Raw genomic sequence first — 17,032 nt, forward strand, 5'->3', positions numbered from 1 at the left:
ATGAATATTGTGAAATCCACTCCTCACACCTCATCCAAATCCCACCAGTACGTCACGTCATATCTCCTGCCCAGCTTCATGTCCTCTTTTTATAATTTTTTATTGACTTATTATTTTTACCCACTGTGTCCAATTATTGCTACCCCTATGTGCAAGGGGATGGTATCATCTACTGAGGAACTGAAAACCTGCCAATGGCCACACTCCAAAAGAAAAGCAACCACTTTTACAGGTGAGCAATCACAGTCAATTACTTTCAGCACTTTGAACTGGAATGAATGTCTGCATTAACCACTATCCACTGCAATAAGAAGCTTCTCTGACCAAGAATTTTCAAGCACAAATCTATAGGTATAAAGATAAATACTCAGAAGGCAGTATGACAAGACCATTTAGAAAACAGCAATAATTTCTCCCCTAGCACCTATGCGTTCCCTAACTACGAATTTGAAAATGCTTAAAGTACATGGATTCCTTTCTGTGGAGCAGGTCTCAAGTCAAGTCAAGAGAGCAGCTCGTGACCCCTAATAGCACATATTGCCCGGAAAGTTAGTTTTGTTAACATACAGGGTCCATAAATGGGCAGGACCACTGATTGCTTACTCCTCTAGCTGTCAGAAGAGCACCTTCCAACCTTTGAACATTAACCAGAAAGGACAGTTTCCTGGTCAGCTCAAGACTGGTTTCTCTGTGGGCTGCAATAAAGTATGCTATGTATTCACCAATACATCTCATCATCTAGTTATAGTGGACAGCCAAGAGCAACAGCAATAACCTGACATGCTTTGGGAATTTTTAACTCATACGGAACTAACATGTACAAGACGTGGAGAGTTTCATTTAATAGACCATGTCTTCTGAATCCAGATTTCTTGCTTGTTCACTAATGTAGAGTACTCCGGGTTTGAAAAGGAGTACTCTACATTAGTGAATATATATATGTGTGTGTGTGTGTGTGTGTGTGTGTGTGTGATACCTTACAACTAGTAAGGTATCATAAGGCCTTTTCATATAGTCTTATTGTTTATCTGGGGAAATCAGGGGACAAAATTCAAATTCTATACTTAAGAATCCAGAACCCCTGCTTCAAAAGGGGAAGACCTGGAAATAGAATAGAATAAATAAACTAATAATAAATAAGGAGGATTTACTGAGGTCACTGATGACTCCATGGAGAAACGGAAGCCTGGCTCATGCTCCCGAGCCCAGTTCTGGATTGTTTGGCTGTCAGTCAAGTCCTTGACGCCCCTGTGCAATAGATTAGCAAAGCTAGCAGCTCCTTCTCCAGCATCTGCACTTGAGCACTGCTGGGCTTCGCTCCCTCCTTTGCTTTGTTTGTCTGGGTATTTGGGTGGGTTAGGGTTTTGCTTTGCTTTGCTTTGCTTTGTTTCAAATAAAAACTTCAGTTCAGTACTTTGATCCTTGCCAAGCCAACGCTTTGATAATAACTGAGAGATAGAACGGATCTTATCAGTGCGGACAGAGCCCTAAGATTTCTAGTATGTTCTGTCTGTACCTTCCACTACCACTCCACGCCAGCAGACTTCACTCTGCCTCCATGTGAGAGCCCTAGAGGAAGGCTTGCTGTATTCTGAAGCTCGACCCCACCCCCAGCACAAAGCAGTTATAAATACGTCTTTAATGCGAGAAAATATTTTGTGCATTTTTAATATTACAACTTCTTGTGGCCGATTTTCACATCTAAATCTCCAGAAGCAGGTAAAGCTTTTCAAAATTACATCTGTAAACACAAGGACAGTGGGGGGCATTGAGAGGAAGAGTGAGGAAATGAGCCTATAATAAGTGGAGAAGGGAAGGGAAAGGAGGGGAGAAATAAAAACGGATTTTTTTTTCTTTCTTTGCTGCTGCAGGAGTGTAGTTTATTTTTGTTGTTCACTCCTGCCATCTAGTGGTGACAATAGAGTAATTCCTAAACACATAGGTCTAACTCCAAAACCTTTTTCATTATTATTATTTAACTCCTGCTGAGATCTGATAGACTAAGATCAGAAGGAAGGAGAGGAGGACCTCCCCTATCAGTGGACTTGGGGAGGGGCATGCGTGAAGAAGGGTGTGGGAGGGTGGGATCGGGAGGGGAAGAGGGAGGGGCTTATAGGGGGATACAAAGTGAATAAAGTGTAATTAATAAAAATAAAAATATTAAAAAATAAATAAAAATAAAATGTAACTAATAATAAAAAATAGAAAAGAATTTCAAACATGCGCACATGTATTTTATGATACTCACCCCTCTGTGCCCTCTCCTGCACTCCTGTGACCCTCCGTTCACACAACTCCTCAATGAGTTCTCTTTTAATTTTATTTACTTATGATTTTAAACCAGTTAGGTCCAATTGGTATTATCCAGTGTTTATCATTGCAACTATCATTCCATCTCCGACTGTTTTATATTGATCATCATAATAGGAATCATAACTTTAAAAAACACGATTTTGGAAAACTCACATATTTCTGTATCCAGCATTATTCACTCACCACATTCTCTATCAGAAAAGCTTTATTTTGAAATTCTACTTGATCAACTAATATCTTTTTCTAAATATTGAATAATATTTATAACTGCTTATTGAAGGTATCCTCAAGCAGAAGAGGGCAGAAAACTAGGAAATGGGATGCCAGGACCCCAACTGAGGTAGACTAAGATGTATTCTTAACTCTGACACAAGAGTCTTCCTAACTCAGAAAACAGGAAGAGGAAGAAGACAAATCCTAAAGACTGTTGCTTCACGGAATAAAAGAACCAGTCTGTGCCATTGTTACCAGAAGGCAATTGACTAAATCAATAAAATAGAATTGTAGTCTGAGTATTTTAATACAATAATCAAAACACATGCCCTGCCCTTTTTTAAGTTATATATAAACTCACAGATTCTTTACATAACTGCTTATACTATATTTTAAGTTTCTTTTTAAAACTACTTATTTTCTTTTTTAATTTAATTTTATTTATATATTTATTTATTACAATTTATTCACTTTATATCCCTGCTGCAGCCCCCTCCCTCACCTCCTTCCAGTCCCACCCTCCCTGCCTCTTCTCCCCTATGCCCTTTCCCTAGTCCCCTGATAGGGGAGGACCTCCTCCCCTTCTACCTGACCCTGGCCTGTCAGGTCTCATCAAGGCTGGCTGCATTGTACTCCTCTGTGGCTGCACGATACTAGAAGGAAAACTTCAACCCAAAGAGATCAACTACACTCAAAAAAACACAAGCTAAAGACACCATCGCATCAAAAAAGCAAAAGAAAACAAGCACACAAACACGCAATTACCACCAATTCCACAATAAAAGAAACTAACAATCATTGGTCACTAATATCTATTAACATCAGTGGTTTCAACTCTCCAATAAAAAGATACAAACTGACAGAATGGTTGCGGAAACAGGATCCAATATTCTGCATTCCAGAAACATACCTCTGCAACAAAGACAAGCACTACCTCAGAGTAAACAGACACAAGAAGCAAGCTGGAGTAGCCATCGTAATATCTAATAAAATAGACTTTCAACCAAAACAGCTTATTTTAAAATTGACAAAATTGGACTTGCAACTTTTTGCTGACTTGTCCCGATCTACTAAATTGTGCTGATCCGTGTTGTTTCTTGATGTTGGCCTTTGGACTGGACTGTGGGTGTCAGGACAATAAAGAGTGGACTCATCCCCAAAAAAACTGCATCTAAAAACGTCTACAATCCCCTTTACCTAGTAACCTTCTTTCTCCCCTGCCTCTGGTCAGTGGATAGAAGGGAGGTAGAAGAGTTTAGGAACCCTAAATAAAGTAGGTTTGGTGAAAAATCTAAGCCTACAGCAGGATGCAATGTTGCAGGGTGCTGTAGTATTGCAGTGTTCCAGGCTCCTGTGTTTCAGGGTGCTGTGTTGCTGGGTGGAGTGTTACAGGGAGCAGTGTTTCGGGTGCTGTACTACAAGGTGCAGTGTTGCAGCGTCCTGTGTTTCAGGGTTTAGTGTTGTAGGTTGCAGTGTTACAAGGTGCTGTGTTGCACAGTGCAGTGTTTCGGTGTGTTGTGTGCAATGTCACAGGGTGCAGTGTTGAAGGATGCTATGTTGAAACATGCTGTGTTGCAGGGTCATGTATTTCAGGGTGATATGTTGCAGTGTGCTGTGTTGTTACAGGGTCCAGTGTTGCAGGGTCATGTATTTCAGGGTGATGTGTTGCAGGGTCTTCTGTTGCAGCATCCAGTGTTACAAAGTGCTGTGTTGCAGAGAGCAGTCTTGCAGGGTGCTGTGCTCAGGGTGCAGTGTTTCAGGTGCTATGTTGCATGGTGCTGTGCTGCAGGGTGCTGTGTTGAAGGGTGCAGTATTTTAGGGTATAGTGTTACAGAATGCAGCGTTGTGGGGTACAGTATTACCGGGTTCTGTGGGACAGGATGCAGTGTGCAGGGTGCTGTGTTGCTGACTCCTGTTTACTGTGCATTGCAGAAGTGGCTAAAGGATCAGGATCAAAGCTGGCTGTGAGATCAAGTTTTATAAGAGTTGGACACCTAAATACAGTGAGAGGCCTGATCTTTAAAATCAGAAACAATGCTTCCTTAAGTTTAAAGGGAGGAGAAAGTACAAGGAAAGCTCTGTGTGAGAAGTAATAAGCTACACACGTGGCTGGCTTTCTGGAAGAATATTTTGCAATGGCTTAAAACAGACGCAGGTTTAGACATATGGATGACAAACCCAGAGACAAGAAGTGGAAAGCAGAAGCAAAGAATTCCAGGTATGTCTTAGAAAATGGAAAGGGGATGGACAAGTATTGACCTCAGTCTTCAAAAATCACAATGAAACTTCATTTTAAAATGTACCTCACACATACAGGTACATCTGTATTTTCTAGTATGAAAGAAATGGTTATTGATCTGTTGTCTTCCTGGAGTCTCCAGGTAAGATGGGGAAAGCAAGCATACATAACACAGTCATCTGTGCACACATTCAGCACTAACCAGATTTCTCTAAGGATTGCTTCCTGGTACCAGGCTGAGCATCATGACACTGGTCCCTTTCTGCTTTCCCTCCATCTCCTCTCAACACTCTAACTGCAATGTACAACCACTATGGCAATTTCTATAAATTTGTTCTTTCCTATTCCTATCCATGGACCTTTGAGCCAGCAGTATTTCTACTGGCATTCTATTATCTTTTGTTGTGTTTCATCTCTTTTTCAGTTTATTGTTCGAAGGAGTTAGTCCGAGTTTAAAATGAACACCAAATTATATTATAAAAGCTCCGTTGTTTTTAAATTTGTGACTAGGGACAGGAAAAAAAAAACTCTACTCATTGATAAGAAAATCTCATTAAAGTTTCAAAGAGATACAAGCACTTAAAACCTGTGAACCTTCAGTTGATCGTCCTTGGTCCATCAGGAGCTGGCATACATTCTTTCTAGTCACCCTGTAGTCACCTATGTCTTCTCCATATCCTTGGTGCTCAACTGCAGTACCAGTGCAGGCAATTTTCTTTGTAAATACCTTCACTTGTTTCTTTTTTATTGCGATCATCAATGATCCCTTGGACAGTAGTTAGGGTCTTCTGTATATGATGTCATATTTTGCACCCAACATTCTTCTTTTGTTCTGTCAAATAAACCATTTTTATGCAGTTGATTTCACAATTATTTTTGCACATTTGTTTATTATCTGTTTTCTTTTTCTAGAATAAAAGTATCATAACATTGTATTCTTTGAAAGCATATTTGTTGCCTAAATTTATCAGAGCCAGAGCCATCATCATGCCCAAGAGGAAACACATGAATGACTATCTTAAGGCAGCTTAATAAAGAACTATTGGTGTAGTAACTATCACTTGACCTCTTCTTTGCAGGGATAATGTAATATTCAGGGGGTAGGAACTAGGGAGAACTATTATCACTCTCAGACCTGAAATTTGAGATGAAAACACAACGAGAAACCAGAGAACCTAAATGAAGAAGACCCAGGTAACAAGAGGAGGGACCTACAATGGAGGGACTCTAGCCTTTGGAGTCCCTTTGTGTGAAAACCATTGTTTCCACTTTCCTCTATTCCATAACTCAAATATTCTATTGAGGCTGCCTGAGGTCAAACCCAAAAAGAAACTGAGCAGCCTCTCCCTATCAGTCTCGGGGCCACAGAGCAGGATGGCCTGCAGGAGCAATGAGAATGCATCCGGGGCATGGTCATACCCAGTATTGTGAGATGTTCTGACCTGGAATATATGCTAGCAATACATGTGCAGTCTGTGAATAGCATCTTGCTTGGCAATACAAGCATGAACCAATCGGCTTTTAAACGTTGGAAGGTAGAGAGTTGACACAGATGCCTTTATGAGTACTTACTGCTCTTGCAGAGGACCAGTGCGGTTTTCAGTACACACCTGGTGGCTAACAATTCTCTGTAGCTCCAGTTCCAGGTGGCCTGGCACCCTCTTCTGGCCTTCATGGACACTGCATGAACTTGGTGCACTTACACACAGTGAAACAAGTTTGATTGTCCCTGGAGACAAACTTTCAGCCAGCAGGAGACTAAAGACAGCTGCCTCCCAGAATGGTACAAAGAATGACTCACTGGCTGTGAAGGACAACTGTTTGATTGTGCAATGCTTTAAGGACATAATGAAAATCTTTCAGAGATCTAAGACTGCGGGACTTCAAATTAGAAGAAGGAAGAAGGCCTGCATTAGAGGGTAATATAGGCAGTTCATCAGTGTTTGGTAAACCTTTGTAGAAGCTCTTAAGAGTACCACATACCCTGTCATTCAACTCTTAGCATCTCATGGCACAGAGCATGTAATTCTTTACTTTCTAAGCCAAATCCATTCAGGCTAATTAAGTGTCCTCTCTAAGGTCATAGAGCTTTCAGATGTGGAGAAATGGAAAAGAAACTTTCGAGGAACAGGTAATCAGTTACAAATGCAAGTGTGTGATTGAATCTGGGCTAAGTTGATCAAGATGCTTTGTAAATGGCTACTCTGACATGACAATTATCAACTTTGATGGGAGTCTTTGAACTACCTGTATTAGTAAAGTAAATAAAAATGAAATAAACACACATGCCACAAAAGGAGAAAGTCACAATCTATGTAACCTGTCTGAATAACTCAAAACCTAAGGAGATGACACCTAAATGATAAAAAGAAATGCCTTTGTAGCAATTACTCTCTTTCCTGAACCCTAAATTGTGGCCCAGGAATTGGAAGAAAGATAAAAAGTAGGAAAGAAGATAGATGCATTTCCAAGTGACAGCAGTTCTTATGAAATACTAAGCAATCGGCTTTTACTTCTCAAATATTAAATCTGTCCAGATAGTAGAGATCTGAACTTTCAGAGGCTGAGCCATGAAACAAGAAAGTGATTTTTTAACTATATAGTCACTCACTCACATCTTAATCTGCAATCAACTTAATATGTCCATAACACCTGTCCTTAGCATCACAACTAACTGTCACGTTAGTTGTAGAACAGAAGACAGTCGTTGTTGTTGTTTCTCCCCTCCTGTGTGCTCCACAGATGTATCAGAGGCTAGACAAAGGCTGCCCTGCAAAATCTCAATGAGACACGAAGTGAAGATGCAACTTATGGGCTGAAGAGATGGCTCAGCATCTAAAGGAACCAAGCCTGATGGCGTAAGTTCAGTTCCCGCTCCACATGACAGGGAGAACTGGCTCTGGTAAACTGTGTTCTGACCTAAACATTCATGTGTTCTGGTGCATGCATGCATGTGTACACACACACACACACACACATACACACACACACACTGCACACACAAAAAGAGAGGGGTAGAGAGCAAGAAAAAGAAAGAGAAAGAAAAAAAGAAAGAAAAAGAGAGAGAGGGAGGGAAGGAAGGAAGAAAAAAATTTAAAGATGAAACTTTATTGAAGGTCTATTGCTCATGGAGATATAGGAAGAAACAGCACTGATCTGTGTCCTCTGCCAGTTTAAACATGGTCTTCAGAGAAGCCACAGTCATCCCAGACTTCCTGAATTAGCCTTGGTGCCTCCATTCATTTTAGCACACCAGGCCTGGTTGCCTAAGATCCTCAAAGAGCGCCCACAAAAATAAAGAAAAAAGAAAGAAAACCTTTATATAGTTAATATGTAACAAATAGATACTTCCACAAAAGAACTATTTTAAATCACCTTTTAAAAACATCAGGATGTATTTCCAGGAGAAGACCATATAAAGTCAACGTGAAAAGGATTCAATAGAAGTGTTTCCCTGTGGTGGCACAAGCACTGATTTGCATTACCCAACAACCCTCACTGCAATTAGTGTAAAATCCTTGCTCCTATGCTCTCTATTTAAGCGGAACAGCATGGAGTAAAACAACTGGAAAATGAACCTTCCTGCTTGATTATTCACAAGCTGTGTTCCACAGCTGACGTTCATAGACAAGTTTGTTCTGAGACCAAAGGCAATTAAGGTGACAGAAAGTTAATTCTGCAGTCTCTGCAACAAAATGAAATCGTCTGCTTCACAAAAGAACAAATTCATACTATGGATGATTGTGTCCTTTTAGAATGCAGGCTGAACCTTTCTCTGTTCAGTTATCCTATTTTCTAAATGAAAGTGACTACAATATTCTATAGCAGGACTCGCTGGAATTAGCTAGAGTCAGATATATTGACACCCGCTTTTGAGTATGAACACTGGGGGGGGGGGGTGTTATAGAGTGGCTCATTGATCTGGTAGGATGCTGTAGAAATGGAGTTTTATTTAAATTAGACTGCAGGTGTGGTTTGGAAAACTATTGTTACCAGGCTTCAATTTCTTCATCTGTGAAAGTAGAATACATAAATACATACATATATATATTAGGGTGGATGACTAAAACAAAAGAACTTTCTCCCCCAACACATGAAAGTGTAGGAGTCAAAAACATCACAGTGAATAAACCAGATGCAAAATAACAGTAGGACTTTGAGCTCCCCATGTTCATCTGCCATTCCCCATTTTCACAGAAGATTCCCAGCTGGCCATGTTCCTGTGTTCTCTCTCATAACAGCATTTCACCGCCACCCTCATATTTATGTACACATTTCCCAGTTCCCTGTTATCACTCAGGACATTGGTGTAGCTGTCACATACCTATGACAAGTAAAACTCCAGATCTGTCTTCATAGGCACAGAATATTTACTGCTAATCAAAAAACATCTACTTATATGCACATTTAACTATTCAGGTACCCAACAGGACATCTGAAATTTCAGGAAAGGACAATTACCCAGCCTTACTATCGAGGTGGGACTTCCCTCCTCCCCTACTTTGTTTAAAGTTTTCTACTTGCCTCCAAATCCCGCCTACACCCATTCTCTTTATGAGGACATGCTCTTGAACTGGCTGTGTTCAAGACAGAATGTATCTGGTATAAACATGTGTCCACGACTGAGCACTTAAGATTGAACACGCTGTGTGAGAACTGGTCCCTCGAAGCAGCTGTTCTGCCTCTCTCAAAAACTGTTGTCCATCTGTCACACTTTATCTAGGGATGAGATGATATGGAATTTCCCAGTCTGTGGTAGATGTAAATACAATATTCATGTCTGATACCCTCCCTGCAAAATATATTTTTGTTTTGTTTTGTTTATAATTTCCTAAAGGTTAATGCTTGTTTTATAAATTTTTTGTAAATTATATAAGTACTTTTCTTTTTTTATTTAAGAAGTTTTTCATCCGCGGGGCAGGGCTACCTCACCAGACCAAAGAGTAAAAGGACGATTTCAGTCCTGAGGTGACTTGATGAGCTGGGGTGAGTTGGTGGGGGGCTCCCCTGTTTCTGAGAAATGGGGGGAGAGAGAAAAGAAGGAGGAGATGAAACTGGGAGAAGGGAGGGGCTACAATAGGGATGTACACTGAATAAATATTTTTTTTTATTTTATTTTTTTCTGATCAGTTACTTTTTATTAACTCCGTATCCCAGCTGTATCCTTCCCAATCCCACCCTCCCTGCCTCATCTCCACCCTGCCCCTTTCCAAGTCCACTGGTGGGGGGAGCCTCCTCCCCATTCATCTGATCCTGTTTTATCAGGTATCTTCAGGACTGGCTGCAAAGCCCTCCTCTGTGGCCTAACAGGACTGCTCCTCCCTTCGGGGGTGGGGAGACCAAAGAGCCAGCCATTGAGTTCCTGTTAGAAATAGTCCTTGTTCCCCTTACTATGGGAAACCAATTGGTTACTGAGCTATCACAGGCTACATCTGATTGGAGGTTCTAGGTTATATCCATACATGGTCCTTGGTTGAATGTCAGTCTCAGAAAAGACCCTGTGCCCAGATATATTTGGTCCTTGTGGAGCTCCTATCCTTTCCCCATCAGACTAACTCCCCTTCTTTCTTATGATTCCCTGTACTCTGCCGAAGGTTTGGTTATGAGTCTTTGTATCTGCTTTGAAAACACTGCTAGTTAGAGTCTTTCAGATGCCTTCAGTAGACTCCTATCATATGTTCAATGCACATCCCATCTGTCTTTCTAAATGAGGATTGATCATCTTACCCCATGTCCGCTCTCTTGATTATCTTTTTTTTAGGTTTATAGATTTCATTATGTTTATCATATCTTATAGGTCTATATAAGTGAGTATATACCGTGTTTGTCTTTCTCCTTCTGGGATATTTCACTCAGAATGATCTTTTCTAGATCCTACCATTTGCCTGCAAATTTCATGATTTCCTCCTTTTTGATTGCTGAGTGGTATTCCATTCTGTAATAATAACACAATTTCTGTTTCCATTCCTCTGTTGATGGACATCTGGGTTGTTTCCAGGTTCTAGCTATTACAAATAAAGCTGCTATAAACATGGTTGAGAAAGTATCCCTTTTGTGTACTTAAGCAAACTTTGGGTATATACCTAGCAGTGGTATAGCTGGGTCTTGAGGAAGCACTATTCCTAATTGTCTGAGAAAGCGCCAGATAGATTTCCGAAGTGGTTGTACCAGTTTACATTTCCATAAGCAGTGGAGGAGGGTTCCCCCTTCTCCACAACCTCTCTAGCATGTGTTGTCACTTGAGTTTTTCATCTTAGCCTTTCTGATAGGTGTAAGGTGAAATCTCAGGGTTGTTTTGATTTGCATTTCCCTGATGGCTAGTGAGGTTGAGCATTTCTTTAAGTGTTTCTCTGCCATTCAATATTCCTCTACAGAGAATTCTCTGTTTAGTTCTGTTCCCCATTTTTTAATTGGATTACTTGGTTTGCTGCTTTTCAGCTTCTTTAGTTCTTTGTATACTGGATATTAGTCCTCGGTCAGATAAAGGGTTAGTGAAGATTCTTTCCCAATCTGTAGGCAGTCGTTTTGTTTTGATGATGGTGTCCTTTGCTTTACAGAAGCTTTTCAGTTTCATGAGGTCCCATTTATTGATTGTTGCTTTTAGAGCCTGTGCTGTTGGTGTTCTGTTCAGAAAGTTGTCTCCTATGCCAATGAGTTCTAGGCTGTTCCCCACTTTTTCTTTAAACAGATTTAGAGTATCTGATTTTATGTTGAGGTCCTTGATCCGCTTGGATTTTGGTTTTGTGCAGGGTGATAAATATGGATCTATTTTCATTTTCCTGCATGTAGACATCCAGTTGGACCAGCACCATTTGTTGAAGATGCTGTCTTTTTTCCATTGAATGGTTTTGGCTTCTTTGTCAAAAATCGAGTATTCATAGGTGTGTGAATTTATTTCTGGGTCTTCTATTTGGTTCCATTGATCCTTCTTTCTGTTTTTATGCCAATACCATGCAGTTTTTATTACTATTGCTCTGCAGTACAGCTTGAGATCGGGGATGGAGATACCTCCAGATGATCTGTTGTTGTATAGGATTGTTTTGGAGATTCTGGGTTTTTTGTTTCTCCATATGAAGCTGGGAATCTTTTTTTCACAGTCTGTAAAGAATTGAGTTGGTATTTTGATGGGAATTGCATTGAATCTGTAGATTGCTTTTGGCAGTATGGCCATTTTCACAATGTTAATCCTACCAATCCATGAGCACGGGAGATCTTTCCATCTTCTGATATCTTCTTCAATTTCTTTCTTCAGAGACTTGAAGTTTTTCTCAAACAGGTCATTCACTTGCTTGGTTAGTGTCACCCCAAGGTACTTTATGTTATTAGTGGTTATTGTGAAGGGTGTTGTTTCCCTAATTTCTTTCTCAGCCCTTTTGTCTTTGGTATACAGGAGGGCTTCTGATGTTTTTTTTATTGATTTTATATCCTGCCACTTTGCTGAAGGTGTTTATCAGCTGAATGAGTACTCTGGTTGAATTTTTGGGGTCGCTCATATATACTATCATATCATCTGCAAATAGTGACACTTTGACCTCTTCCTTTCCGAGTTGTATCTCCTTGATCTCCTTTAGTTGTCTTATTGCTCTGGCTAGGACTTCAAGTACTATGTTGAAGAGGTATGGAGAGAGTGGGCAGCCTTGTCTTGTCCCTGATTTCAGTGGGATTGATTTAAGTTTTTCTCCATTGAGTTTGATGTTGGCTATAGGCTTGCTGTATATTGCCTTTACTGTGTTTAGATATGTGCCTTGTATCCGTGTTCTCTCCAAGACTTTAAACATGAATGGGTGTTGGACTTTGTCAAATGCTTTTTCAGCATCTAAGGAGATGATCATGTGGTTTTTCTCCTTCAGTTTGTTTATATGGTAGATTACATTGATGGATTTCCATATACTGAACCACCCTTGCATGCCTGGGATGAAGCCTACTTGGTCATGGTAGATGATATAAAAATATGGAACAATTCATGAATTTGTGTATCATCCTTGTGCAGGGGCCATGCTAATCTTCTCTGTATCGTTCCAATTTTAGGATATGTGCTGCCAAAGTGAGCACAATAAATAAATATTTTTAAAGGATTTTTTATGTAATATCTTTTGATCATGTTTCCCTCTGCCAACTCCTCCCAGATTCTTCTTACCTACCCAGCCACCCAAACTTTATGCTCTTGCTTGCTCTCTCTCTCCCTCTTTCAAAAACAAATTGTAAAGGAGGAATTAGAAAGATTGTAAGTGCCAGAGGTGATTGATGACTCCAAGAAAACAGTGCCTTCCATGCATCAGAGGATGGATGGATGGCTGAAATGAGGAATCAGGGACTCCGTGTGGACAACATGATTCAGAGCCACACCCTGGGCACAGAATCCCAAGTATCTGCCATCCCACCTGAGTCAGAAGCAAAGTTCACTTTTCTCACCTAGACTTCTCCAGCACACAGTAAACAAGCCCCTGCACATTCCCCCTGCACAGCATGGCTTTTTTTGTCTCATTTGATTTTGTTTGTCTGTTTCGATTTTTATTTTTTCAGTTTTTAATTTTTTGTTTATTTTTTACAAGCAAGATACATTTTATTTGATAGTGTGAGTGTTTCTTCAAGCAACAGTTGTGAAAATAATGAGGTTGAATTACAAACACAACTAATATTTCAATGTTTTATTATGCTGACAATGGGGAAACAGATTTGTGATTGTTATAAAATGGCTATTTATTCTTTTCTGTCAAATAAATATTTTATTGGAATATGGCATATGTACAAAGTAGAGAAAATTAGATTTTTCTCCCTGAGCCATGATTTCACTTTTGTTTTTTGTTTTGTTTTGCTTTTTTCTAAAGATGGTCTGGATAAACCTTTCCTAAGGTTTTGAGAAGATAGGTGGCACAGTCATCTCAGTCTATCCTGAGATGCCAACCTCCACCCCGATGAGTTATCAGTGTAGTAAATCACCAGCACACAGCAAACAAGCCCATAATTCCCCTTACACAGGATGGCCTCCTTCTCTCTCTACTCTGCCTTAATTGCCCCAAATCATCACTCATGTCCTCTTTCCTCCTCAGCAGTGTGGGCCAGTGTGACATTTGCACTTGCAAGGCTCACTTTCCTCCATCCAGGCATCCTCTACGGACATCATTACAAGAGGAGTGGTGCATGTATGAATTTACACAGACTATGGCAGCATGTAAAGACTTGCACAGATTCAAGCTAGACAAAATCCCAGACTGAGATGCACAAAGTCTACTCTCCCTCATGGGGTTTCTCATTTATTTGGTACTTTAGACTATTTTTATAAAGGCTAACACACGCATACGCATAAAGTTTGATCCAGGTAAGAACATTTTGATTATTGCCTGCACCTTCTTGAATTACCCTGCTCACATCTTCAGCCTCATCTCATGCTACTTCTCTGCCTTTCAGTCTATGCCACAGCCAACACTCTGGATGCAAGGGTTATCTTGAGCATGACCTGGTACTTAGCCATTCCCTCTGAAAGTCGGAGCCCCTCATTTCCACTCCAGTTAGTTCTCTGTTTCCAAATTATATCTTAAGCCAAGACTTCACACACTTTCCAAGCCCAGACCATCTTCTATCTGCACCTAAAAAACAGACAGCACACAACGTGAACATGCATGTTTTTTTTAACTAGCTTACTTTCTGTGTTCATCTAAGTTGTACCTGGCTGAAAATCCTTCAAAAGCAGGGAGCACCTCTCCTTCATGGCCCTATTTGCTGTATGAGACACATGCTCCCCAAATGCCTCCCCAGGAAATATCAAAAGTAAAGAAAGTAGATAAAATGAAGACACAGTTTACCATTCAACACACATTTTTAATACTGGATATAAATGTTTATAAAATCTAACCCACCCCTCTTGCTGAAAGTGGCTTTTAAGACCTCCTTTAGCCTTGAGCACGCTGCAAGCTTGATGAAGAGGATACGAATGGAAGTCTTCCCAGATGAGCAAATCGTCTGCTCTTCCTTGACCTGTGCTGTGCGCACACTGAGCCAGCCCTTCCAGCGAGGGTTTTCAGAAGGGAACAAAAATGTTTCCTTTAAGTGCACTTCAAGTCACTTATAATTTTATATGTGCATCTCTGATAGTGATGAAGAGACTCTTGAATATCCAGGAAGCTTTTTTATCTCTTATATCCACTTCCTTACCAAAGACTTTTGAGTTCACCTCTTTAATATCCGTTCAGCCTACTTACTTTTCTGTATCACTTTTAATTTATTCCAATCCATCTCCATTCAATACTGGAAAAAATCTACATGAAGCTATGGTCTCAATAATGTGCCTTTCCAGTCAATTCCTAAAAGCAGGTCTTCTCAACCTTCCTAATGCTGTGACCGTTTAATAAAGTTCCTCATGTTGTGGTGACTCCCAACCATAAAATTGTTTTTGTTGCTACTTCATAACTATAATTTTGCTACTGTTATGAAACATAATATAAATATTTATGTTTTCTAGCAGTCTTAGGCAACCCCTGTTAAAGGGTCACTCAACACCCCTCCCAACCTACAGGCTGAGAACCACTGCCCTAAAGTGTATAGCAAGAAACCATAGACTGTCTCTCTCTCTCTCTCTCTCTCTCTCTCTCTCTCTCTCTCTCTCTCTCTCTCTCCAAGTCCTGATGTGCCCTAAGGAGAAAGACAAACACCATCCCCTAATCCAAAAAGAACTTTGTACCTTCTACTCAACACACACACACTCCATCTCACCTCCACAATCCTACATTTGTCCCTTCTTTAGAAGTGCTCCCATTTCATCTGCTCTTTGTTAATTCTGTGTATATTTGTCTTCAACTCTTAGTTCTCAAGGCTTTAGAAAACCTTACCTAGACTTCCCAAGGATACTTTCTACATCCCAATTCTTTATAGGAAAAGCAACATCTACCTTTTAGATCAACTAATATTCATTTTCTCCTTAAATCCCTTGAGTGTGTGGACCCATCCATCTGGCCCAGCTGTTATAGCAAAAAGTCGTTCGGTAGCAATACTCACCTTTGAAAACAAAAGGAGAAAACAGAACATGGGTCTTATGTTTTTCAACTACTCTTCCCAAACAAAAACAAAATCATTCCTCTGGTGCAATAATTAACTCACCTTGATAATATGTAAATTACAGCAAGGTTACATTTTGTGAAATGGGTTTCCCCTGTTTTTCTTAGCACATGAATGAATTGCCTTATTGGAAAGACAGAGCGTGTTGTGTAGTATCCAGGAAATCAGACAGTTAGCCTGAGCACCGGTGACTTCTTGAAGTTGACCTAGTGAGGCAGTAAGGCTCATGTGATGGAGCCAGCATGTGATGGAAGCAGGGTGTGCGGGTCTGCAGCATTCTCTTATGTCTATGTGATCACTGGGCTTCCCTGGCCCTCTGCTTCCCCGTTTATTAATGGAATTATACATGGGTATCCTTCACATGGTTCTAAAGAAAAGGTAAGGAGTGAACCTGTGCAGGTCACTGCAGATAGGTAATGGTCAGGGATCAGTCCTGCACCCACTGCTGTGCCTGGGTACTCAGTCAAGGTGTTTGTTTTAATTCCAGTGCACTGTGGTTGCATCTTCTTTGTAATGCTTTTTGAGATGCAACATTTCAAGTGGTTTTAAGCAGATTATACTACCCTCAAAAATAGCTCCTGTGATTTTCATCTATATTTCTTCTTTGCATATGAAAAGATTGGCAGTCTGAGGACTTTCCCAAAATGACACATAGAACCAAGCCCTAAAGCCACAGAATTTTTCTACAAATCAGATTTTCAGATACAAGTCTTTTTGCCATCAACCTAGTAAATCTGCCTCTGTGCGCTTGCACTATTTCTCAAAGTACTTCCTGGGTCTCTTCCCATTTAATGCTGGCCACAGTTCTTGAAGAGACTCAATGGAAAGAGCTTTCTCGTGGAGTTTAATGGCCAAAGAAAAAGTGAGCAGGGTGTTTACAAGTTCTATGTGGATTCATTGGCTTTTGTCTTGGAAAAGGTCTGTCCTGAAATTCTAAAATAAACCACAAGAGGGCAGTGTTGACTCGGTTCTGGAGTTCATAGCTTCCAAAACATTGGAAGGAATACACAGATGCATGACAGATGGAGTATAAATTAGTTACCCAAAAAAAAAAAAAAAATTATTCTCAAAAATAGCATTCATTTGCAAGAATGATAAGAATGTTCACCACACGTTGATTTGTGTACAGCCAAATGAAATGCTTTTGTAAAGCATTAGCCTTGAACTCACAAATATACACGAGTCCTTAAAATACCAGAAAATATCTTCAAGTAA

The 17,032-nt window shown here is 40.2% G+C and overlaps 1 protein-coding gene and 1 non-coding gene across 29 annotated transcripts in view; both read right to left on the bottom strand.

The window, feature by feature from the left end:
• The window catches only part of LOC110566038 (nonsense-mediated mRNA decay factor SMG5-like), a 150,148-nt gene that overhangs the window by 69,420 nt on the left and 63,696 nt on the right, over window positions 1–17,032 (bottom strand). For 10 of the 28 annotated variants that reach the window (XM_060389442.1, XM_060389444.1, XM_060389434.1 and 7 more), the window contains one exon: window positions 5,493–5,597. The exons of 17 other annotated variants lie outside the window; for them this stretch is intronic. The gene's annotated coding sequence lies outside the window, so the exon portion shown is untranslated. One more of the 28 variants, XM_060389462.1, reaches the window with a different exon arrangement.
• LOC132656168 (U6 spliceosomal RNA) lies at window positions 12,711–12,817 on the bottom strand. Its single transcript, XR_009594091.1, has one exon. It is a non-coding gene; the product is annotated as a U6 spliceosomal RNA (small nuclear RNA).

This window comes from Meriones unguiculatus, chromosome 8, assembly GCF_030254825.1.
Source record: "Meriones unguiculatus strain TT.TT164.6M chromosome 8, Bangor_MerUng_6.1, whole genome shotgun sequence".
In the NCBI taxonomy this organism is placed as follows: domain Eukaryota; kingdom Metazoa; phylum Chordata; class Mammalia; order Rodentia; family Muridae; genus Meriones; species Meriones unguiculatus.